The following is a 25,122-nucleotide window of genomic DNA, read 5'->3' on the forward strand; positions in this document are numbered from 1 at the left end:
CCTGATAATATAAGCCCACAGCTGTCTGCTTATCTATCTACTAGATGGAGGCCCGATGCTATTGCATCGAGAGAGCAGTAATGTCACGATGGGGGCAGGCTTTGCAGCATTAAGAATCTGTCCCCCCCCGTGTGCTCACCCACCTATCCACTCTCTCTTTCCACCATGTGATGACTTCTTCCATCTGTGCTCTCTTCTGTGACCTGTCTACCCCATGTGCTCTCCCCTTTGTCTGCTCTCTCTCTCCACCCCTGTCCTGTCTTCTTCCCTCATGTGTTCTCTCATTTGAGCTGTCTCCCCGCGCACTAAATCAGACCGCCACCATCTTTGTGCAGGCAGATAGCGGCGGTCACATTAAAATTGCGCATGCGCTCCTCCTGTACAAAGATGACGGCGGTCAGTAAATAATTTGGCTGATCCCGGCGGCGCCATGTGTGGTGTGTATGGCGTGTTCGCGATGGTGTTCCGCTGGTGGTACCGGTGCAAGAGGCTGGTACCACCAGTGGTTTCCATATTGAGACACCCACCACTTTGGTGTCCCAATATGGTGGTCAACGAACTTCTGCCGCTTGGAATTCTGGGATCCAGACACATCTGGATGGAACAGGATGTGAAGATATTACAAGGTAAGTATATTATAGATCAGGGTTCCCCAACTCCAGTCCTCAAGGCCCACCAACAGGTCATGTTTTCAGGATTTCCTTAGTATTGCACAGGTGATGGAATTATTGCCTGTGCAGGTGATGCAATTATCACCTGTGTAATACTAAGGAAATCCTGAAAACATGACCTGTTGGTGGGCCTTGAGGACTGGAGTTGGGGAACCCTGTTATAGATCATCTATCTATTCAGAGGGTTCTGGCTGTGAATTTACTGTACTTGGCTGATGTCATTTCATGGTTCTTTTTGAGATGTGTGTGAGAACAAAATCAGACGACAAACACATGCTCCAGGTGCCATCCATTTTTTTTCTAACACCCATTGACTTGCGTTGGCGAGTCTCGGCCGTTCGACATGGCCATATGCAGCATGTTGTGATTTTTTTCCTCAGCCTGATTCCATCTGGAAAAAAACTTGCAGATGAACACTGTCTCGTTTAATAACATTGGTGTGACTGCAATGTGATTTTTTATCATATTGCACTCTGTGATCTTTTGCGCAGATGTGAGCGAACCCTAAGAGAGATGAAGGTCTAGGACAGTTTAGCATAATGTATTTTATTATTTTCCAACTTTGCAAAGAATCTAGTAAAATGTTGGTTAGATGGAAATCATTTCACCTACACATACCAATCAAATCTCAAAAAGTTTGGATTCACCAGAAGTTAATTCCTGTAAAAGTATGAATTACACCTGGTCTATATAGAAACTGTTTGGAATGCAATTTGCTGATTACAACATTGGAGACACAGCTGCAGTAAACAGTGTGTTGCATCTAATCTTGAGGTTGGCAGGTGTCACTCAATAGTTAAATTAAGTAATGCTACAAATAGTCTCAGTGTAATTCTGGTCTAGTTGGGAATTGAGTATTTCTATTTTGTGGGGAATACAAATATTTAACAAGAGAGGTGCTAAAGGGACCCAACAGATCCCCCATGCCCTCCATCCCACCATTATTTGTATATTTGTTGCTAAATTCCATGCCTAAACAGCCCTTTATAGTGGTTACATGTTAAAAAAAAAAGTTTTTATAGACTGCTTTTTATACGCCAATCAGCCTTTTGACTAATTAATGGGGCGTTTGTTTGGCCAGACAAATCGTCCAACTCAGCATGTTATAACACCCTGGTGGGCATGATAACATGATTTGCAAAAACCGGCTTCATCGCCAGCTCTATGCAAATCTGACACATACGTTTGACTTTCTTCACCCACGTCATTTCACCTCTGAAGCTGGGTGTAGGCTTCTCGGCCTAAGAAGCACACTGCGCATGTCCAGATGTGAGGAAGACACTAACCTGTTAAATGCCGCTGTCAATCTTTGACAGCGGCATTTAACATGTACCGGCAGGGAATGTGTCATTCTACCCACCCATCGATGAGCCCGTGACATGATCTTGGGCAGCCGGTGGGTTATCAAGATAGCAGGGGATCTGCTGATGACCCAGTTTCCTGTCATTACTATAACACTGTGAAAGATAGCATTTAGCTGGCATTCATAGGAGACTGTGATTTTAGTTGTACATAGCAGTGCTGATGCGCTGCTATGTATAGTACAAGCAATCACACAATTGGAGCTTCAAGTCCCCTAAAAGGACTATTAAATACAGTAAAAAGTGATATTCAGTGCTTGCGATAAGGACTGGATGGGTGACAGTGCGGAGTGCAGGGGTCTGAGAGGTGAATGGTAAGTTGAGTACTTTTTTTTTCATTTTTAACCATTTAGTGACCAATAGACATCTTTTTACTGACCTGAGATATAAGAGACCATTGTTCCCCGACAGGTGACAATCCTGTAACTGTCACATGTACACTATAGCTGTCAACTTGCTGCATCAGCCACGATTATTGTTTGTACCGACCATGGAAATTTAACCACGTAGATTAGATTGTAGTCAATAGTGACTAAAGAATCTAAATAGTTAACACAGTGTGGGGGCTTCCTCTTTAACCTCATTGGCTCATCGGATCTTGATTGTGTGGTCCTGATGTTTGCCTTGGCAGTTCATGGGCAAATAACGGCCTTAGAGTCTGCCGGCTATAGTGGCCTGTTCAGAAATCATCAAAATTTAGGTGGTAAAAATAAACTTTTTCATTCTTGTAATGCCACTTTCCATTATTTCCTGAAAATAACCAGAAGGGTTAATGAACTACCTGAAAGCAGTTTTAAATACGTTAAGGCGTGCAGTTTTTAAAATGGTATGACTTTTGGGTGTTTTCCAAAATATAGGACCCCCAAAGTCACTTCAAATATGAACTGGTCCCTATAAAAATACGTTTTGTAAATTTCCATGAAAAAATGAAAAATTACTGCCACATTTTTAAACCTTCTAAAATGTTAACAAAATAAAACAATGCTTTACAAATGGTGCTGATGTAAAGCAGACATGAGGGAAATGTTATTTATAAATGTTTTTGTGTGGTATAACTATTGGGATTAAAGGGATAGTCAATCAAAGTTTGAAAATTGCAATTTTTAAAACATTTTTGTCAAATTTCTGATATTTATATAAATAAACGCAAAACATATCAATCTAAATTTACCATTATTATAAAGTATCATGTGTCACAAAAAACAATCTCAAAATCAATGGGATATGATGAAGCATTCCGGAGTTATTACCACATAAATTAACACTAATCAGATTTAAAAAAAATTGGTTCAGTCACTAAGGGGCTAAACTTTTGATGGCTCTTTACTGTTCACCAGAATGGTGGTCAGGAGCCGCCATTTTGCAGAATCTGCACAGAAGCGAATTACAAAAAATCCACATTTTGAGGAATGCAGATTTTTGTTATGTTCCATTAGAATTTGATTCCTCTTAAATATCAAAAAATTTAATTACAAAAGTCCACATTTTGGCAACTGCTGATTTTTGTAATATTCCAGTAGAATATTCCTCTTGCTCATTCTAGTACTGACTATTTTAGACTATTAACAATGTACTAAGTAGAGATGGGCGAACCCAAACAATAAAGTTCGGGGTCCATACCAAATATCTACTGTTTGGGCACTGATCCCGAACACGGACTTCACCAGGTAGTCCGTGTTACTGTTCGGGTTTGGCACCCCTAACACCGAATATCGAGTGTTCCTCACGCTGTCATCTGCATGAAAGTGCGAGAAACACCGGTGGCTCTGAGATTAATACCACCACTACCACACCCATCAGCCTACGTCTGCTGTCGCAGATAAGAGAGTGGGGTCCCCCCCATTTTTGACAACCAGTCAAGCTAAAGCAGACAACTGGGGGCTGGTATTCTCAGGCTGGTAAGTGGCCATGGATATTGGCCCCTCCAGCTTAAAGATAGCAGTACGCAGCCACCCCAGAAAAGTCGCATCTATTAGCTGCATCAATTCTGGCTCTTTGCCCAGCTCTCCCCACTGGTCTGTGGTGATGGCAAGTGGGGTAATATTTGTGGGATTGATGGTGCCTTTGTATTGTCCGGTGACATCAACCCCACATGATCTATAAGATGCTTCTCCATTACTATTCCTATAGTTACATTGTAAATTGTGGCATCGGCGTCTCCGCCTCCTGCCCGGCAGAGATGCTGATCCACTTACTGCCGCGGCCCCGGTTCGGCGTCCTCCACCTCCCAATCTATCTCCTTCGCCGCGCACAGATCACCGGGCACAGTACTTAGGGTGCGAGCGCTCCTTACCTCTTAAATAGGCCGCATGCGCCGTCCTGAAATGTCCCCTGCCAATGACTGGAGGATTTCTGATATTTAAGGCACCTCCTCTAAAATGGATGTGCCCGTGCAAAGTTGTTGTTGGTGTTCTTACACTCTCTCCAGCTCTCAGATACCAGTGTTGCCCGCCAGCCTGTCTATCATGCGACCCCACCAGCCTGTCTATCAGCCGTGCCTGCCAGCCTGTCTATCTGCCATGCCCACCAGCCTGTCTATCTGCCATACAAACACAGTTATATTCACCTAACGCCCTTTCTATTCATGCCCTTGTCTCTTGTAAGAAAACAAAAATAAAAATCAACAATACCCCTCACCTGTCCGAAGTTCTGTTCCATGCCGTAATACATGTCTGCGATAAATAGATGCGCCTTTTCTGGGGTGGTTGCTATTTTTAGGCTGGGGGGAGCTATATCCATGGCCCCTTAACAGCCTGAGAATGCCACCCCCAGCTGTCTGCTTTAGCTTGGCTGATTGTCAAAAATGGGGGGGGCCCACGCCATTGTTTTTTTATTTATTATTTATTTAAATAATTTTAAAAAATGGCATGGGGGCCCCTCTATTCTTGATATCCAACCTTGCTAAAGCTGACAGCTGAGGGTTGCAGCCGCAGTTGTCAGGTTTGCCTGGCTGGTTATCAAAAATACAGGGGAACCCACGCCATTTTTTTAAATGTATCTATTTTTTTATTTATATATTTATAGCGCAGGTGTCAGTAGCTGAATATGCACATCAGCTGCGCCTGCAGGCGTAGGCTGATAGGTGTAGTAGTCCCATCTACAGATGCATGTGACTGGAGGTAAACTTTTTACCTCCGTTCACATCTGCGGACTCACGCTGTCATCTAACAGTGTGGGAACCGCAGTCCTCTGATCGGTGGTATTAATCTTACCGCCGATCAGATGATGCAGTGTTTGCCGGTGCTGTTATGAACATGACAGCGTGGCAAACACCTGATGTTAGGGCCCCCCATTATCACGCTGTCATCTGACAGCATGGGAACTGCTCTCTAATCGGTGGTAATGATCATACTGCTGATTAGAAGCATTGTTTGTCGTGCTGTCAGCCAAGCTTTTAATAAACTGTTTGGCGTTTGGCTGAACCCGCCGCACCCGAACAGTCAGGGGTTCGCCCATCACTACTACTACGTTTATTTAGAAGGGTTGCACTAAAACAAACATTGAATGTTGTTGTAAAGTGATTTGTTTAGTTGTGAAATGAAAGGAAAAGTAAATATCTCAGGCTGTGGGATTTTAATATTCCTGCTATTTTATAAGAAAGGGCCAGTGTGAATTCTGTAATTTTTGTATACAGTCTTGCAATATAAACAAAAACGCTCCTTTATAAAGAAGCTCAGGAGTCTTGTGAAAGCATTATCACAGTGGGCGACTATATATGCTTTTCTGCATTATGTTTGAATTGGGACCATTTGCTTATGTTGTTAGAGCTGTTGTTAGAACTTACTTTACAGAATACTGTTTTTTGCTCTTTCTATTGTTGGCATTTATGGTTTAGACTAAAAAATGCTATTAATGTATTGAGTGAAAAAAGTTAATTTACTTTCATTGATAAATCTAGCAAATAACGCTTAGAAACTATTTGTGAAAAGCATTAAAACAGTTTTCTGAATGAGATTTAAGTATACTAATTATCGCTTAATGAGGCAGACAAACAACAAGTAAATTGTCTGAAACAGACAAACACGTTAGTATTTAATTGCTATAGTTTTGAGTGCTCTGTTAGAATTGAATTGCTAAACAGCCTTAGATTTTGAACAGTCCCAAATCTAGTCCTTATAATTTAAATTGGATTTCAGTTATCAAAGGAAACACAAGCAAGCATTGAAATTCATTTACAGTTTACAATGTCATTGAACAATTTTATTTTTCAAATCTGAGGATTGGGAAAGCATTTACCTATTTTTTTCACTTAATGATGATGTCCAGTAGTTTGTTCAGCATTATATTGAAGGGATTTACTGCACAACAATTATACATTTTTAAAGCATGACTGAATGCATGAGTTGGCTACTTCATTTACTACTAATTTTGTGCACTCATTTCCAAATGCATATGACTAGGGATGAGCGAACCCGAATTGTAAAGCTCAGGAGTCGAACCCCAAACCCAGACTTCTTATTGTACATGGACGTGTTACTGTTCAGGTTGATAAGCCTAATAACGCTTGTTGAAAGGCTGCAGCACAGTCATTCAACAAGCTTTAAGCTGTGGGCACTTTCAAGTATTGGCATTGCTGTGATTGGCCAGCACAGCACGTGACCCAGCATGATGTTGTGAAATAAATAAATAATTTTAAAACACAACGTGCTGTCCCCCCTATTTTTATAACCAGCTAAGGGAAATAAGAAAGCTGTGAGCTAGTCTTCATATGCTGGGAAGGGGCCTATATCCATGTACCTTCCTAGCCTATTAATATCAGCCCCAAGCTGTCTGCTTTGCCTTAGCTGGTTATTAAAAATAGGAGGGACCCCATATAATTTTTTTAAGGTCTTCCATTTTTAATAACCAGTTAAGGCAAAGCATAAAGCTGGGGGCTGATAGTTATAGGCTGGGAAGCTCCATGGATATTGGCCCTTTCCCAGCATCATAAGACCAGCTCACAGCTGTCTGCTTTCCCTTGGCAGGTTATAAAAATAGGGGGGACCTCACGTAATTTTTTTCATTTATTTATTCATTTATTTCTTAAAAACTACAGTAAAACACGCAAGGCACTGCTCCACTCCTCCTCTTAGACCTTCACCTCCTTGATCAAGTTAATTTTTTTTTTATTCTATGTAATTTAAGCCATTTTTCAATCCACATTTGTTTGCAGGGCTATTGTCCTGCTATTACCCCCATTTTGCTTCCTTTTGCAGCCCCCTAGCCCTAATTATGACCATTTTACAGCCATTTTACCACACCAAAGTCATTGACTTATATGGGGTTCGGGTCCTGGGTCAAGTTGAACTCAAGTTCAGTTGAACCCGCTGAATCCAAATTTCCACGGGTCCGCTCATCCCTACATATGACACATTTATCAGTTTAAAACTACCATATTTGGTGTTTTTTTCAAGAATTGGTTCATACACTTCTGGCAGCAAAATTTGCTTATTATACTGTAGAGAGTTTTCAACATTTTGCGAAATTTCCTTTTCATTATAAAATAATTCTCTTTTTTTCGGCAACCCAACAAAATGATGACTTGAAACATTTCACTTGCTTTTAAGTTACTGAAGAAGCAAAATCTCACGAACAGTCCAGGAACTAAGTCTTTGAGAAATAAATTGCTACTCTTAAATAGCAGTCTGTATGGCGATGATGAATTCCGAGGTCAATACATTATAATCTTCAGTATCTTTGAAGCCATGTTATTAGAACACTTCTAAGGACTAAGGCCTTTCAGATAGTAAACCTATCTTACGAAAACTTTACACAGCAAACTCATAAATATATTCGATATTTCCATTTACAGTTCTAAGTGGAAATCTGTTTAGAAGTTCACACTTGATAATTAGAAAAAATAATGAAAATTGAGAGTCCTCTACAGTAACTGATAGCTATTAATGACTAGCTCAACAGGTGATGACAAATAGCAGCTTTCAAAAATTCTTTAGTCTCTGCATCTGGCATGGTGTAACACAAAATCTAAAGAATCATGTATTTATAAACAACAGGACACAGGCATAATGCAGTAAATAAGATGTTGTGCAAAACTGTGGAGAGGGATGAAACCAGTTGTGGCAGTAAATATTGGTGCAGTTCATACATAAACACGTGGTCAAAATTGTTGGTACCCCTCGTTTAATGAAAGAAAAACCCACAATGGTCACAGAAATAACTTGAATCTGACAAAAGTAATAATAAATTAAAAATCTATGAAAATGAACAAATGAAAGTCAGTCATTGCTTTTCAACCCTGCTTCCACAGAATTAAAAAAATAATTAAACTCATGAAATAGGCCTGGACAGAAATGATGGTACTCTTAACTAAATATTTTGTTGAACAACCTTTTGAGGCAATTACTGCAATCAAACGATTCCTGTAACTGTCAATGAGACTTCTGCACCTCTCGACAGGTATTTTGGCCCACTCCTCATGAGCAAACTGCTTCAGTTGTCTCATGTTTGAAGGTTGCCTTTTCCAGACGGCATGTTTCAGCTCTTTCCAAAGATGCTCAATAAGATTTAGATCAGGGCTCATAAAAGGCCACTTCAGAATAGTCCAATGTTTTCCTCTTAGACATTCTTGGGTGCTTTTAGCTGTGTGTTTTGGGTCATTATCCTGTTGCAAGACCCATGACCTGCGACTGAGACCAAGCTTTCTGACAACGGGCAGCACATTTCTCTCTAGAATCCCTTGATAGTCTTGAGATTTCATTGTTCCCTGCACAGATTCAAGATACCCTGTGCCAGATGCAGCAAAGCAGCCCCAGAGCATAACAGAGCCTCCTCCATGTTTCACAGCAGGGACAGTGTTGTTTTCTTGATATGCTTCATTTTTCCATCTGTGAACATAGAGCTGATGTGCCTTGCCAAAAAATTCCATTTTTTGTCTCATCTGTCCATAGAACATTCTCCCAGAAGCTTTGTGGCTTGTCAACATGTAGTTTGGCAAATTCCAGTCAGGCTTTTTTATGATTTTTTTTCAACAATGGTAATCTCCTTGGTCATCTCCCATGAACTCCACTTTGGATCAAACAAAGAGGGATGGTGCGATCTGACACTGATGTTCCTTGAGCTTGAAGTTCACCTTTAATCTCTTTAGAAGTTATCCTGGGGTCTTTTGTTACCGTTCGTATTATCTGTCTCTTTGATTTGTCATTAATTTTCTTCCTGCGGCCATGTCCAGGGAGGATGGCTACAGTCCCATGGATCTTAAATTTCTGAATAATATGTGCAACTGTAGTCACAGGAACATCAAGCTACTTGGAGATGGGCTTATAACCTTTACCTTTAACATGTTTGTCTATAATTTTCTTTCTAATCTCCTGAGACAACTCTTTCCTTTGCTTCCTCTGGTCCATGTTGAGTGTGGTACACACCATGTCACCAAAGAGCACAGTGAGTATCTGTAGCTCTATATACAGGCCCACTGACTGATTACAAGATTGTAAACACCTGTGATGCTAATTAGTGGACACAACTTGATTTAACATGTCCCTTTTGTCACATTATTTTCAGGGGTACCATCATTTCTGTCCAGGCCTATTTCATGAGTTTAATTTTTTTTTTTAATTCTGTGGAAGAAGGGTTGAAAACAATGACTGACTTTCATTTGTTCATTTCCATAGATTTTTAATTTATTATTATTTTTGTCAGATTCAAGTTATTTCTGTGACCATTGTGGGTTTTTCTTTCATTAAACGAGGGGTACCAACAATTTTGACCACATATGTATGGAGTGTGAAAGTTTTATTGTCCACTGATTGAGGTTTGGTCCAGGATTGTGACGCCCTTACAAGGTGTAGTCCATGTTTGTGATGACCTAAAAGAGGTCTGAGGGGCACATTTCTTATGACAAATGCATGTGACACATCCATTCCTGCTCTGAGTTTGTCATAGTTTGTCCCTCCAGACTCTTCTGTCTTTCTGGGATTTATACATAAGTTGCTTTTCAATACTATTATTTTTATGTCCATGATGTTATCATCACAGCTACAAAAATGTTTTCCATTGATCTTCTGATCTTTTCTGTGTTTTTTTAATTACTGTGCCAATTAGAATATTTTTTTATTTTAAGTTTTTGCTCTATTTAACCTACATATAGGCCCTCAACAAGACATTTATTATACACACTCAAAGGGAATCCGTCATCAAGTTTTTGCCACGTAATCTGATAGCAGCATAATGTGGGGACCCTGATTCCAGTGGTGTCACTTACTGGATTGCTTAGCAGGAGATTATTACTGGAGGACTAGTAAACCTGCTGCCATGTAGTTCTCCATACTCATGAGCTCTGTATAACCCTGCCTCCACCACTGATTGGCAGCGTTCTTCCTATACACAGAATGCTGTTAATGAATGGCGTGAGTGGGGTTTTACAGATCTCAGCATTAAAATAGCTTGTTCATCTGCAGGAGTTGAAACAGTGACTTTATCATGACTTTATAATGACTATATATAACTCAGTAAGTTATATATTACTGTAATCAGGGTGTCTGCTCGTGATTCATGCTGCTCTCAAGGGAGCAAAATCCTAGGGACAGATTCCCTGCAAAGAGAATCTGTCAGCAGGATATCACACCCAAAGCTATGCATACACGCATGTAAATTTTTGGACTTTATTTCTTCGTTATTGAGAAATCAGTGTTTGAATTGATAAACAAATGAGGCTGTAGACCTGAGGCCTCTGTCAATCTTGAATTGATATGCAAATGAGGCTGGAGACCTGAGGCCTCTGTCAATCTCTATTTCCAACCGAGCATTGCCTCCTCCTGCTTGACTGACAGCTCATTTGGCGGAAGTCTTCCACCATAGAGGCTGTCAGTCAAGCACAAGGAGGTGGCACTGGGTTGGGATTAGAGTTGGAGTAACAGAGGATTCAGATCTACCTATAGCCATTTGCATATCAATTCAAATGCTGAAAGATACTGCTGGATTTTTCTTTGAAAGAGCTACATGCCTATGTAAATAGTTTGGAGCCTGAAATTCTGCCATCTAATTTCTCTTAAGTGGAAAAAGACTATATTGGGTGTTGTAAAGTTACTTGGAATTTTGTAGTCCTGATATGTGTTGGGACTTTAGAATTTCCATCTTGTCCATGGTCATGATATATGGACAGGTTTTACTTTTTTATGATTGCAGGGAATCATTCCTTTTGTTGATGAGGATTGGGAGCATTTGACAAAATGACAACAAATGTTTCTTATATTAGGGGGCTGCCTAAAACACAGCACAGAGGAGACTGGAAATATGAATTTCAAGCGTGCATATTTTTATGATAATGGTTGTAGTTCCTTGCAGCTCCCCTTATCACCTCTAGATGTGGACTGTAGGTCCACAGATACCTGTGGCTTATTGTTTTGTTTTGTATTGTAGTAGATGATTTCTTGGTATTTTGGTGGCTCTAGCAAATTGGCTTTCAATTGATCTCATATGGTAGCTCTGATTCATAAATGTCTTTCTGAGGCAGCTCAGGTATTAATCTCTATCTTTGAGGTTGGAACATATACAGATATAATTAATAGCTTGACTTTTTATGCATTTGGGATGAAAATTGACCCATATTAAGTATGTTGTGCTGTGAGTGAGCTTCTAGTACAGTGATGGATTTATTTTATTGTTCTGTATCTTTATAATGGTGTCTAAAAAATTTAGTTCAGTCAAGGAGTACATAAGTAGTTGAGTATCAGTAGGATAGTGGGATGAAACTGGTGGTATTCATGGAATATCTTTAACTGTTAATAATGTTGAATAAAACAAATGTCTATCAAGTTCAACAAAGGATAGGAAAGGAAAAAGAGAAGGGGCACATGTACAACCACAACGCATAATACAATCTGCCTCAAAAGAGTCAATCTTTACCTCCTGATCATATTTTTCGATCCACTGGACCAAACATTCAAGTAATTTTGTTATTGTTTTCTAAAAAGCTTTCAAGCCTTTTTGAAACCACTAATTTCAGATTATAAAAATATCATGTAACAATAATAGACCAGATGCCTGGTGAGGATAAGAAAGAAAAGTCACATTCAAGCGTGGCCATGAAAAGATTTGCAAATTGTGGTGATATTATATTTTTTATCGCTGTACCAGTGTGCTGTAAATAAATGTTACCAAATGCAAAGTAATCATGGGTAAGAATGAATTTAATAAGCTTTAACACAGATTCTGTGCCAATTCCTGTATTTTCCAAAAATACTCTGCAGGACTCGAATCCATCCTGGTGTAGTATATTAGAAAACAAAGATTATACATCCATGGTGGCTAGCATGGTTCCTTTTGGAAGATGACCTAATTCTGATATTTTTTTCAATAGGTCAGTTATCTCCTGAATGTAACTGGGTGTATCCTTTACCCAGGGCTTAAGAACACCTATCCAGAAATTTGCTCAGTAAGGGTACCTGCCTATACATAAAATTATAAGAATCTTCTGGATTTCCAGATTTGTGGATTTTTGTAAGTATGTAAAATTTCCCTATTACTGGACTGTCTGGTATAAGGTAATCAGCTGTTATCGACTTGTTAGGAAGACGAGTCTATGTTTTAGCTACTTGAGGAATTCCTGTGCAGGGTCATACCCCAATTTTGATTAGTGGGGTGTTTCCTTCAATTGTCTGCTTGCTTCCTCTATGAAATATGTGTTCATAATGACTTTTTCAGTACTCTTTGCTAGTTTAACGATGATTCCCTTATTGCTTTTGAAAGACTCTATGACCCTTCTCACCTGGGTACGGATGTTGGTTGGCTGTTTGCTTATTTGTATCTAGTATGGTGAATTTTACCAGGTATTTAAAGGACTACATAGATTTATCCAAATGGAAGTTGCATCCATTTTAGATGTCCAGTCTAACTTTTGTTTGGCTTCCCACTTTCTTCTGTCATGGTGGGTTCTAATTCTTCTGTGTCATGAAAATATTCCTTCAGGCATAGCCTGCTGAAGTGATTTTGTATGTCACAGCTGAGTTCGCTTTTATCTAGGGCTTTTGAAGACTAAATGAAAGTCCACTAGGAGGCATTAGTGATGAGCGAGCACTAAAATGCTCGGGTACTCGTTGCTCGGGTCGAGCAAATTGGAATACTCGGGAGCGCGACCCGAGCAACGAACCCATTGTAAGTCTATGGGAAACTCAAGCATTTTTCAGGCGGCTCCCCCCGGCGGTCCGCAGAGGGCCTAAAAATTGTCCAAATCGATGGGAACAGTGCTCAAATGACATAGGAACAGAATGGGGAAGATGCCTGGAAGCATCTCTGACTCCCAGATCACTGCTGTCTACAACGTGGTCAGAGTATTACGCCACTTTTACGGACTCACAATAAAATATATAAAAAACGAAACCAAAATGGATTTTCCTGGGAAATATGTTAAGGAACATCCTTTCCAGGGAAATGACTTGTATATAAGGCAAAATAAATAACCAAAAACAAAAATACTCCTCCATAACTTGGGCTATGTTCACAAGTAGCGTTTTTGATGCGTTTTTTGCAATTTTGCGTTGCTTTCAACCAAGACAAATGCATTCACGAGGAAATTTCATTTTAACATTTTACAACCTTATCTGGCCATGTGGTGTGTGACACATCATCAGAAACATGCATACAGCATCTCTGACTCCCAGGTCACTGCCTAAAAGTGTGTCCATCATAAGTGTTCCTTGGCGCATGCGAAGATGCCTCCCGCCATGCACCTGTCATTGCAGACTTGCAACAATCACCGTCCACGTCCATGTCCCACTGCAGCGTTCAGTTGTCTCTACCCCATTCCTTGGAATGCAAGCGCAAGTATGCAGGCAGCCACACACCCACCCACAGGCTGCAATACTATACTGCCAAATTTTTGACAGCTACTAGCACTTGAAATGTGGCTTTTTAGGCTCGTGGAGGTGGAAGCTTTTCATAACCTCATGCCGGCTGCGGTCGGGTGTCCATACTCGGTCCCCAGCCGCCACTATATTTCCCAGTATCGCCTCCACCTTACACAAGCATGGGTCCCACAACATTACCCGTGCCCTCCCCAGTGCACTTACTGGGAAGGACCGCCTAACCACAAACACGTGGACAGGTGAACATGGCCAGGGATGGTACGGAGCCAGTCCACAACTTATTTTGCTGAGCATTGTATTTAGCTCGGTGAAAGGACTGGCAGAGAGGGAAACCGTATCTACCTTGCATGTCATTTCTCCCAGGAAGTCCTGTAATTGAGCTTGTTGCAGAAGCAATGGCAGCCCGTCCAAAATCAACTCGCACTTGTCGGTAGTGCTTTGATACACACACATCTTTCTTTGCTCATTTAATTTCTTGAATACAGAGTAGGACAATGGCCTGATCTGTAATGCGTTTTGAGAAATAACTTGATAAGCATGGCCGATCCACATTAAAAAAGCAGCCAGAGAGTGTCTGGGAACTTTCCCCCACACTTTTCTTAACCAGGGCTGCTTTGCGGCAGGGTTGGACGAGCCCACCAGAGAACCAGAGACTCCTCCAGCGTGCCCTGGCTTCTCCTTCAGGAGAATTCATAGTGCCGAGGTGAGGCCATGATGATGATAGAGGCCACCATCTGCTTAGTTTTCTCTCACTTGGAATGCAAGTGCAAGTATGCAGCCAGCCACCCACCCACCCACAGGCCGCAACACTAAACTGCCAGATTTCTGGGCAGCTCTTTGGACTTAAAATATGGCCTTTTGAGCACGTGGAGGCGGAAACTTTTCACAACCTCATGCCGGCGGCGGCCGGGTGTCCTTACTCGGTCCCAAGCCGCCACTATATTTACCGGTATCGCCTCCGCCACAAGCACGGGTCCCACAACATTACCCGTACCCTCCCCATTGCACTTATTGGGAAGAACCGCCTTATCACAAACACGTGGACAGGTGAATGTGGCCAGGGACTGTAAGGAGCCAGTCCACAAATTTTTTTGCTGAGAGCTGTATTTAGCCCAGTGAAAGGACTGGCATAGAGGGAAACTGTATCTACACTGTGTGTCATTTCTCCCAGGAAGTCCTCTAATGCTGCTTGCACTTGCAATGTGGCCTGAACATTACTGCTGGTACTTTTCTGTGGGAATTTGCTTGCCTCCTACCAGCCTGGAATATTTCCAGCAAACTATGGTACGACGCCATGGTATTAGCACTGCCCCCAGTACCAGCAGCGAAGCCATCCCCAATTTCCTTCTCAGGAATTTTATTTGGTAGACTGAGTGGCTGCCCAACTACATTTTCTCACAAAGGAGTTGAAGATAGAGTGGCAGTAGGTGCAAGCTTCTCCAGCCTGTTAGATATTAGAGGGTGAACGGCAGCACATTGGATCAGTGGTTAGCACTGAAGCCTTGCAGCGCTGGGATCCTGGATTCAAATCCCAGCAAGGACAACATCTGCAAGGACTTTGTATGTTCTCCCCGTGTTTGCGTGTGTTTCCTCATCAGTAAAAATAGAGTGTCCGGGAACCTTCCCACACACTTTTCTTAGCAAGGACTGCTTCTTGGCAGGGTTGAACGTCCCACCAAAGAATCCTATGGTGTGCCTTGGCTTCTACCTCAGGAGAGTTCATGATTGCGCTAACTTTGCAGCTGCTATGGGGCTCTTGAGCGAGTGAGAAAGGTTATCCCTCAGAATCAAATCCTCTGGTAGGCACAATGATTTTCAATCTGAAACAGCTTCTCAGTGGGAGTTGTATTTCACCGCAGCCATATTCTTTAGCTCGGTGAAAGAAATGGCAAAGAGGGAAACCGTATCTACCCCGGCTGTCATTTCTCCGTCACCAGGTTCCGCCCATTGTCACACACGACCATGCCTGACTGTATGTTCAGCGGTGAGAGCCACAGATCAGGCTGCTGTGTTACAGCATTCAACAACTCTGCAGCGCTGGGCGGTTTGTCAATTAAGCATTAAGCATGTTATCTTCAGCATAGCCTGTTGCCGCTTGGCCAAGGCAGTGCTGCAGTGCTGTCAGCTTGTGACTGATGTAGTCATTTCGGAGATGGAGGAGGAGGTGCATGAGCTGAACAATGTGATTACATTGAGGCTAAATTGGTGACACTGTTTTTTATACTAAAGAAAGATCCTATTGTTTTGTTTTTTTTACGTTATTTTTTAAGACAAATGCATTCACCGGGAAATGTCATTTTAACATTTTATAACCTTATCTGGCAATCTGGTGTGTGACACATCATCAGACACATCCTGTTTTATTTATGATGGAGGGACTCTGAAAGTCATAAAGCCTATTTTTATAGGGCCATCAGACGGCCCTTACTATTCTTAAAAGGCCAGCAGTGGGCACTTGCTATTGTTAGAGAGCCATCAGCCGGCTATGCTTTGTTGTTCCCATTATTAACAAGTGAGTCTCCTATACTGTTATTGCATATCCAGAGACTGCAAGGGCAGCCAAAAATTTGGACGCAACCCAATACCCCTTTGAAGAGACATAGAGGAGGGTCTCAGTAAAAAAAATGTTCCCATTATAAAGGAGCGGCTCTCCAATAGTGGTAATGCCCATGCTGTGACTGCAAGGGCTGCCAAAATTTTGGAAAAAACCCACTAAGAATTTAAAGACACAGAGCAGGGCCACAGTAACGACAAATTCCCATTAGAAAGGAGAGAGTCTGCTATACAGTTATAGAGTATGCAGTGAGTCCCACGGCTGACCAAATTTAGGAAAAACCCCACTAAGAATTTAAAGATACATAGAGCAGGGCCAAAGTAACAAGGTATGACATGTTCTCATTAGAAAGGAGAGGGTCTGCTATACAGTTATAGGGTATGCAGTGAGTCTAACGGCTGACCAATTTTAGGAAAAACACCACTACGAATTTAAAGACGCAAAGAGCAGGGCCACAGTAACAAGGTACAACATGTTCCCATTAGAAAGGAGATGGTCTGCTATAAAGTTATAGGGTATGCAGTGAGTCCAATAGCTGACCAAATTTAGGAAAAACCCCACTAAGAAAATAAAGACACATAGAGCAGGGCCACAGTAACGACAAATTCCCATTAGAAAGGAGAGAGTCTGTTATACAGTTATAGGGTATGCAGTGAGTTCAACGGCTGACCAATTTTAGGAAAAATCCCACTAAGAATTTAAAGATACACGGAGCAGGGCCACAGTGACAAGGTACGACATGTTCCCATTAGAAAGGAGAGAGTCTGCTATACAGTTTTAGGGTATGTAGTGAGTCCAAGGGCTGACCAATTTTAGGAAAAACCCTACTAAGAATTTAAAGACATGTAGAGCAGGGCCAGGGTAACGACAAATTAACATTAGAAAGGAGAGAGTCTCCCATAGTGTTGGCCTGTGCAGTGAATGCAAGGGCAGTCAAAAATTTGGAGGCACTTCAATGACCCTTGGAAGAGACGTGGAGGAAGGCCTCATAAAAAAATGTTCCTATTAGAAATGAGCGGGCCTCCTATACTTGTAATGCCCATGCACTAAGTGTATGAGCTGACAAACATTTACCCCTGGGGGGTATACATGAGCATACTGTATAAAAAATTTTTTTTACGGCCATCATAAATACCCTTTAAAAAAATTATGTGGGTGTTGCATCACGGACCACAGTCTCCCTGGTGATATGGTGGTGGAGGATGAGGAGAAGGAGGAGGACAAGAGCAAATAGACAAAATCAGGAAGCGTATACCCATGTGTGGGTGTGAAAAGGTGCATGAGATTACACCTCCCAAGAAAAGACACTGGATTTGAGTTTATGTTATGCTGCTATCATTCGGTGGTGTTGAGAAGTCTGGCCCAATCCAGCCCTTGTTCATTTTTATAAGAGTCAGTCTGTCAGCATTTTCAGTTGACAGGCGGATGCGCTTATCAGTTATAATTCCACCAGCGGCACTAAAACCCGCTCTGATAAAATGATGGTGTCAGGGCAGGCCAGGACCTCCAAGGCGTAGAGAGCCAGTTCATTCCACATATCCAGCTTGGATACCAAATAGTTATAAGGCACAGAGGAATCACGAGGACATTGGTACGGTTGGCAAGGTACTCCCTCAGCATCTTCCCAAACTTTGCACTCCTTGTGAGAGTACCCCGTGCCTCAGGGCCTGTGCGATGGGAGGGTCTGAGAAAACTCTCCCAGAACTTTGACAGTGTTCCTCTGCCTCTGCTGGATTGAAGTTGTGTCTCTCTCGCCTGTACTCCTTGGTTGTCCAACGAAGTGTGCCCTCTGCCGCCAGTGTTTACAGATGGGAATTTTTTTAATAGTTCCGCAACAAGGGCCTTCTGGTACAGCCCCATTTTTGTAGACCTGTCCGCCTCAGGAATAAGAGATATAAAGTTCTCCTTGTAGCTTGGGTCTAGAAGTGTCACCAACCAGTAATGACTGTCACCCAAAATTTTGAGAATGTGAAGGTCATGGGAAAGGCAGCGTAACATAAACTCAGCCATGCGTGCCAGACTACTAACAGGCAAGACTTCCGTGTCCTCACCAAGAGGATGACTATCCTCCTCCTCCTCCTCTCTGTCCTCTGGCCATCCACGCTGAACAGATGGTTTGACAGTTGTGCAGGTAGTACCGTCTATAGTGCATGAAACTAGCTCCTGTCCTTCCTTCTCCTCCTCCTCTTCCTCATTGTCACCCAATCCACATTGGGATAAGATGAGGCTTGGCTGTGTGTAATCACCCTGTACGGTTCCTTGCTCCATCTCTTGCATCCTCTTTAATTGTGAGCAGAGAGCGTTTCAGAAGATAGAGAAGCGGGATGGTGATGCTAATTATGGCGTCATCACCGCTCACCATCTTGGTGGAGTCCTCAAAGTTTTGGAGGATGGTACATACAGTTATATGAAAAAGTTTGGGCACCCCTATTAATCTTAAGCTTAATGTTTTATAAAAATTGGTGTTTTTGCAACAGCTATTTCAGTTTGATATATGTAATAACTGTTGGACACTGTAATGTTTCTGCCTTGAAATGAGGTTTATTGTACTAACAGAAAATGTGCAATCTGCATTCAAACAAAATTTGACAGGTGCATAAGTGTGGGCACCTCACCAGAAAAGTGACATTAATATTTAGTAGATCCTCCTTTTGCAAAAATAACAGCCTCTAGTCGCTTCCTGTAGCTTTTAATGATTTCCTGGATCCTGGATGAAGGTATTTTTGACCATTCCTCTTTACAAAACAATTCTAGTTCAGTTAAGTTTGATGGTCGCCGAGCATGGACAGCCCTCTTCAAATGATCCCACAGATGTTCAATGATATTCAGGTCTAGGGACTGGGATGGCCATTCCAGAACATTGTAAATTGTTCCTCTGCATGAATGCCTGAGTAGATTTGGAGCGGTGTTTTGGATCATTGTCTTGCTGAAAGATCCATCCCCTGCGTAACTTCAACTTTGTCACTGATTCTTGAACATTATTGTCAAGAATTTGCTGATAATGAGTGGAATCCATGCGTCCCTCAACTTTAACAAGATTCCCAGTGCCAGCATTGGCCACACAGCCCCAAAGCATGATGGAACCTCCACCAAATTTTACTGTGGGTAGCAAGTGTTTTTCTTGGAATGCTGTGTTTTTTTGCCGCCATGCATAACGCCTTTTTGTATGACCAAGCAACTCAATCTTGGTTTCATCAGTCCACAGGACCTTCTTCCAAAAAGAAATTGGCTTCTCCAAATGTGCTTTTGCATACCTCAGCCGACTCTGTTTGTGGCATGCTTGCAGAAACGGCTTCTTTCGCATCACTCTCCCATACAGCTTCTCCTTGTGCAAAGTGCGTTGTATAGTTGACCGATGCACAGTGACACCATCTGCAACAAGTTGATGCTGCAGCTCTCTGGAGGTGGTCTGAGGATTGTCCTTGACTGATCTCACCATTCTTTTTCTCTGCCTTTCTGATGTTTTTCTTGGCCTGCCACTTCTGGCCTTAACAAGAACTGTCCCTGTGTTCTTCCATTTCCTTACTATGTTCCTCACAGTGAAAACTGACAGGTTATATTGCTGAGACAGCTTTTTGTATCCTTCCCCTGAACAACTATGTTGAATAATCTTTGTTTTCAGATCATTTGACAGTTGTTTTGAGGAGCCCATGATGTCACTCTTCAGAGGAGATTCAAACAGGAGAACAACTTGCAAGTGGCCACTTTAAGTAGCTTTTCTCATGATTGCATACACCTGGCTATGAAGTTCAAAGCTCAATGAGGTTACAAAACCAAAAAAAGTGCTTTAGTAAGTCAGTAAAAAGTAGGTAGGAGTATTTAAAACAAGAAAATGATAAGGGTGCCCATACTTATGCACCTGTCAAATTTTGTTTGAATGCAGATTACACATTTTCTGTTAGTACAATAAACCTCATTTCAAGGCAGAAACATTACTGTGTCCAACAGTTATTACATATATCAAACTGAAATAGCTGTTGCAAAAACACCAATTTTTATAAAACATTAAGCTTAAGATTAATAGGGGTGCCCAAACTTTTTCATATAACTGTATGTCTGACATCCATGTCCACTCCTGAGTTGTTATGTGTAGAGTCTGAACTGAATACCGACGGACTTGTTTATGCTGGTACTCAACAACTGCCCTCTTCTGCTCACAAATCCTTCTTAACATCTGCAGTGTAGAGTTCCAAGGCGTGGGGACATCACACACCAGTCTGTGAACCGGAAGCTGCAAACACTGCTGAAACACTGCAAGGGTGGCGGAAGCTGTAGCTGACTTTCTAAAATGGGCACACAGGTGGCGTACTTTAACAAGCAGATCCGGCAGCTCCGGGTAGGATTTGAGAAACCGCTGAACCACAAGGTTAAACACATGGCCAGGCATGGTACGTGTGTGAGCTCGGCCCGCCTCAGAGCCGCTACCAGGTTCCGGCCATTGTCGCACACGACCATGCCTGGCTGTAGGTTCAGTTGTGTGAGCCAGAAATCTGCCTGCTCTTTCAGAGCTGTCCACAACTCTTCAGCATTGTGCGTTTTTTCACCTAAGCATATTAGCTTCAGCACAGCCTGTTGCCGCTTGGCTGAGGCAGTGCTGCAGTGCTTCCAGCTTGTGACTGATGTCATTTCGGAGATGGAGGCTGAAGAGGAGGAGGAGGCTGAGGAGGATGAGTTGCAGGAGCTGTAGACCGTGGGGGAAACCCTGATTGACCAAGGGCCCGCAATCCTTGGCGTCGGGAGGACGTGTTCTATCCCAAGGTCTGACTGGGCCTGGCTTCCACTATGTTAACCCAGTGTGCCGTCAGCGAGATGTACAGTCTCTGCCCAGAAGCACTTGTCCACGTGTCCATGGTTAGTTGGACTTTACCGGTAACTGCATTGTTGAGAGCACGGCTAATGTTTTGGGACACGTGCTTGTGTATTGCGGGGATGGCACACTGGGAGAAATAGTGGCGGCTGGGGACTGAGTACCGAGGGACAGCCGCCGCCATCAGGTTGCGGAATGCTTCCATCTCCAAAAGCCTAAAATGCAACATTTCAAGCGCAAGCAGTCGTGAAATGTGAGAATTTAGTAGAGTGGCCTGTGGGGCGTTGGCTGCATATTTGCACTTGAAAAGGACTGGGGTATAGACAACTGAACGCTTCCTGATGCTGCTACTTGAGATTGTGCAACGACAGGTGCAGGGCAGGAGGCCTCTTTGCATGCACCATGGACAGGGGATTGGCTTGCATGCACAACAGTGGAAGAAGCATTGGTGCCACCCGCATACACTGTTCCTGGACCCTGGGATTCGGCCCACAAAGTCGGGTGCTTTGCTGCCATGTGCCTGATCATGCTGGTGGTGGTAAGGCTGGTCGTTTTGCCGCCCCTGCTGATGCTGGCCTGGCAGGTGGTGCAAATTGCCTTTTTGGGGTTATCAGCAGAGTCTTTAAAAAACAACCAGACTCGGGAAGACCTAACAGTTGTACTGGCAACTTCCTTCGTGTTGGTGTTATGGGGAACGGTTGCCTGCCTTCTGTCTGCGGCCACCACACTGCTACTTCCTGCCTGTTGGTGTGCTCTGCCTCCCTCCCATTGTGTGCTGCTGTCCTCGCTCTGCATGTCCTCCTGCCAGGATGGGTCAGTTACTATATCATCCACCACCTCGTCTTCCACTTCCGCACCCTGGTCCTACTCTTGACTTTCTGGCAATTTTGTCTCATCATCGTCCACCTCTTGTGAAACTTTCCCACCGTCACCTTCGTGTGACCGTGGTTGCTCAAATATTTGGGCACCGCTACACGCAATCTCCTCTTGCCCCGCTTCAAGTGGACCGGTCGGGAGGCCCGAATCTATAAATGGAAAAGTGAATAGCTCCAAGTGTGGGATCAGTTGTCTCTGGGTACTCGGCATGGTGGGAGGAAGGAGGATGAGGGAGAGGAATATGCGGTCCAGACTCACGGCTACTGAGACTTGACCGCGTGTAAGACAGGGTGGTGGTGGTGGTGGCTAAGTGACTGGAAGTATTATCAGCTATCCAACCAACAACCTTTTGACACTGCTCTGGGTTCAATAGTTTTGTGCTGCGGTCCCCTAGAAATTGGGACAGGAAGGTCAGGTGAGAAGATGTGGGTGTTTGTTGTGGCACAATTTCGGCTTGCCCACAGCCTTGTCTTCGGCCTCTGCATGCACCATTACATCCAGTTCTCCGTCCCTTGCCACGTGCCTTGTCCATTTTAAATGGAGGACAGTTTCTTCCACACTCACTACAAATGACTGAGTTTGGAGCGAACTTATATGTGATCCGTGTGATGGAGAAAACAGAGTTTTAAATACCTGGCCTGTAGGTAAGTAGTTTGAACAGCAAACTGCGGTGAATGGCTTCACTGACACACTAAAGGAAAATTTCAATGGAGGCCAGAAATGGCAGTATTTTCTGACAACATATATGTGATCCTTGTGATGGAGTAAACAAAGTTTTAAATACCAGGCCTGTAGGTAAGTAGTTTGAACAGAAAACTGCAGTGAATTGCTTCACTGACACACTAAAGGAAATTTTTAATGGAGGCCAGAAATGGTAGTATTTTCTAACAACGTATATGTGATCCGTTTGACGGAGAAAACATAGTTTTAATTAGCTGGATTTCTAGCGCTCTAATATGGAAAGGACCTTGCTCTATTCTGCAGTGCCAACAAGCAAATGGCGCAGAAAAAATTGTGTTCTCTGGATTGCTTTTTAAGCAAATAATGAGGATTAAGATCCAAAGAAAATTATTCCTGGCCCCTGAGACCTGGGTCTTTGTATAGAAATATCTAACAGCAGCTGAAGGCAGAATTGGAATGGAGCCTCTTTTGCTATATGCACTGCAGTCTGCTATATACACTGCCTGCCTATACACCCTGCCTGCCTGATATCTCTGCAGATGGATTAGTCCTCAAAAGGACTGTTTGTTAAGATGGATAAGTGTAATTTACGGTTTTTCTCCCTACACTACCTAATACACAAGCAAATCTGTCCCTGACGCAGCAGCACCTCTCCCTACACAAGCAAATGGCGCAGAAAAATGGTGTTCTTTGGATTGCTTTTTAAGCAAATAATGAGGATTAAGATCCAAAGAAAAGTATTCCTGGCCCCTGAGACCTGGGCTTCTGTATAGAAATATCTAACAGCAGCAGAAGGCAGAATTGGAATGGAGCCTCTTTTGCTATATGCACTGCAGTCTGCTATATACAATGCCTGCCTATACACCCTGCCTGCCTGATATCTCTGCAGATGGATTAGTCCTCAAAAGGACTGTTTGTTAAGATGGATAAGTGTAATTTACGGTTTTTCTCCCTACACTACCTAATACACAAGCAAATCTGTCCCTGACGCAGCAGCACCTCTCCCTACACAAGCAAATGGCGCAGAAAAATGGTGTTCTTTGGATTGCTTTTTACACTGCCTGATCCGGAGTGACTGTGACGAGCATGGCGGCGCCAGGTCTGATACAGACCTGATGACGCTGTGCGGCCAGCCAATCACTGTAATGCTCACAACCAACATGACTACTGCATTACAGTGCATGGCAGGCAATCATTGCATGTTCATTGGCTCTCTAAAGAGCGCCAAACATGCAGGGAGGGGACCCGAGTTCCCGCCCGAGCAACCCGGAAATACTCAGCGAGCGCCGAGCATCTCGAGCAGTGAGATGCTTGGGCGAGCACCGAGCAGTAGCGAGCATGCTCGCTCATCACTAGGAGGCATATCAAGTCCTGCTTTCTTGGGTTCATAAGCTGAGAGTTTGATGACACAAAAGTTTTTGTGTTTAAAAGGGAGTAGCTGTCCACATTATTACGTTTTGGCTTTGTTTTCGAATTGTTTGTATTGAGTCCTGAATCGAGACACAATCCATAGAGTCTCTTTTCCTTGTTATAGATTAGAAAGGTCAGTAGTTTGCAGTAATATTGTTATAATTTCGTTTTGTGCTTTCTATAAGTGCGTTCCTTAGTGTTCCAAACTCCACTTTGACTTTACTCTTGATGATGCAGAAAACATGCAAAAGGTGGTTCCTTAGTCTTTCATAAGCCCTGTTACACTGGTTTTGTGCATAACAAGTATTGTAAGTATGCATATTAAAATCCTTTAAAAATAAATTTTCCCTTTTTGAATTCGGATAAGAAAAAAAAAAGTTGCCGTACAAAAGTACATGTTTCTTACAAAGTTTTCTATGAAGATGCAGGGAAATCTGGTATCCTTCATTTTGTTACAGGATTATATTTAACTTTGTATGGTTGTATTGTGTTAATCAGAAGATAAAAAAAATAATTAGCAAAAAAAAAAAAATTGAAAACTATTTTTTCTGTCTAATGGTTAAAAATATAAAAAGATTTTAAATACATTTTCCCAGTAACACTTGATAGTGGGGTTACCTTTTGCACTTTTCCAACTGATGTGAGTCCCGGTGCCTGCTTGTGATCCATTTGGCTCGGTGACAGCTGTCAGAATATCCAAGACAGCATCCGTAATGAAAATAATACAAGTGAGTAAACTAATAATCAGTATGCAGTTTTCATAGAATATAGGATGTTCTGTATCGGATACTTTCACAGCTGACAATAAAAGGGTCCCACAATGCAAAAAGTGTCAGGACTTTCTTTAAAAAAAGAAACTTAAGCCTTTATTGCTCTTCCGGAAATAATGGAATATCGAATGGTGACTGTAGAAGGAGACAGTTCACAAACATATGCAGACACAAAACCTGTAGTACAGTTG

The 25,122-nt window shown here is 42.5% G+C and overlaps 1 protein-coding gene across 1 annotated transcript in view; it reads right to left on the bottom strand.

Moving 5' to 3' along the window:
• The window catches only part of TACR3 (tachykinin receptor 3), a 297,407-nt gene that overhangs the window by 68,073 nt on the left and 204,212 nt on the right, over positions 1–25,122 (bottom strand). The gene's annotated exons all lie outside the window — the stretch shown is intronic.

The sequence above is a fragment of the Phyllobates terribilis genome, unplaced genomic scaffold (genome assembly GCF_046119375.1).
Source record: "Phyllobates terribilis strain yellow unplaced genomic scaffold, ASM4611937v1 Scaffold_1__5_contigs__length_1240528914, whole genome shotgun sequence".
In the NCBI taxonomy this organism is placed as follows: Eukaryota; Metazoa; Chordata; class Amphibia; order Anura; family Dendrobatidae; genus Phyllobates; species Phyllobates terribilis.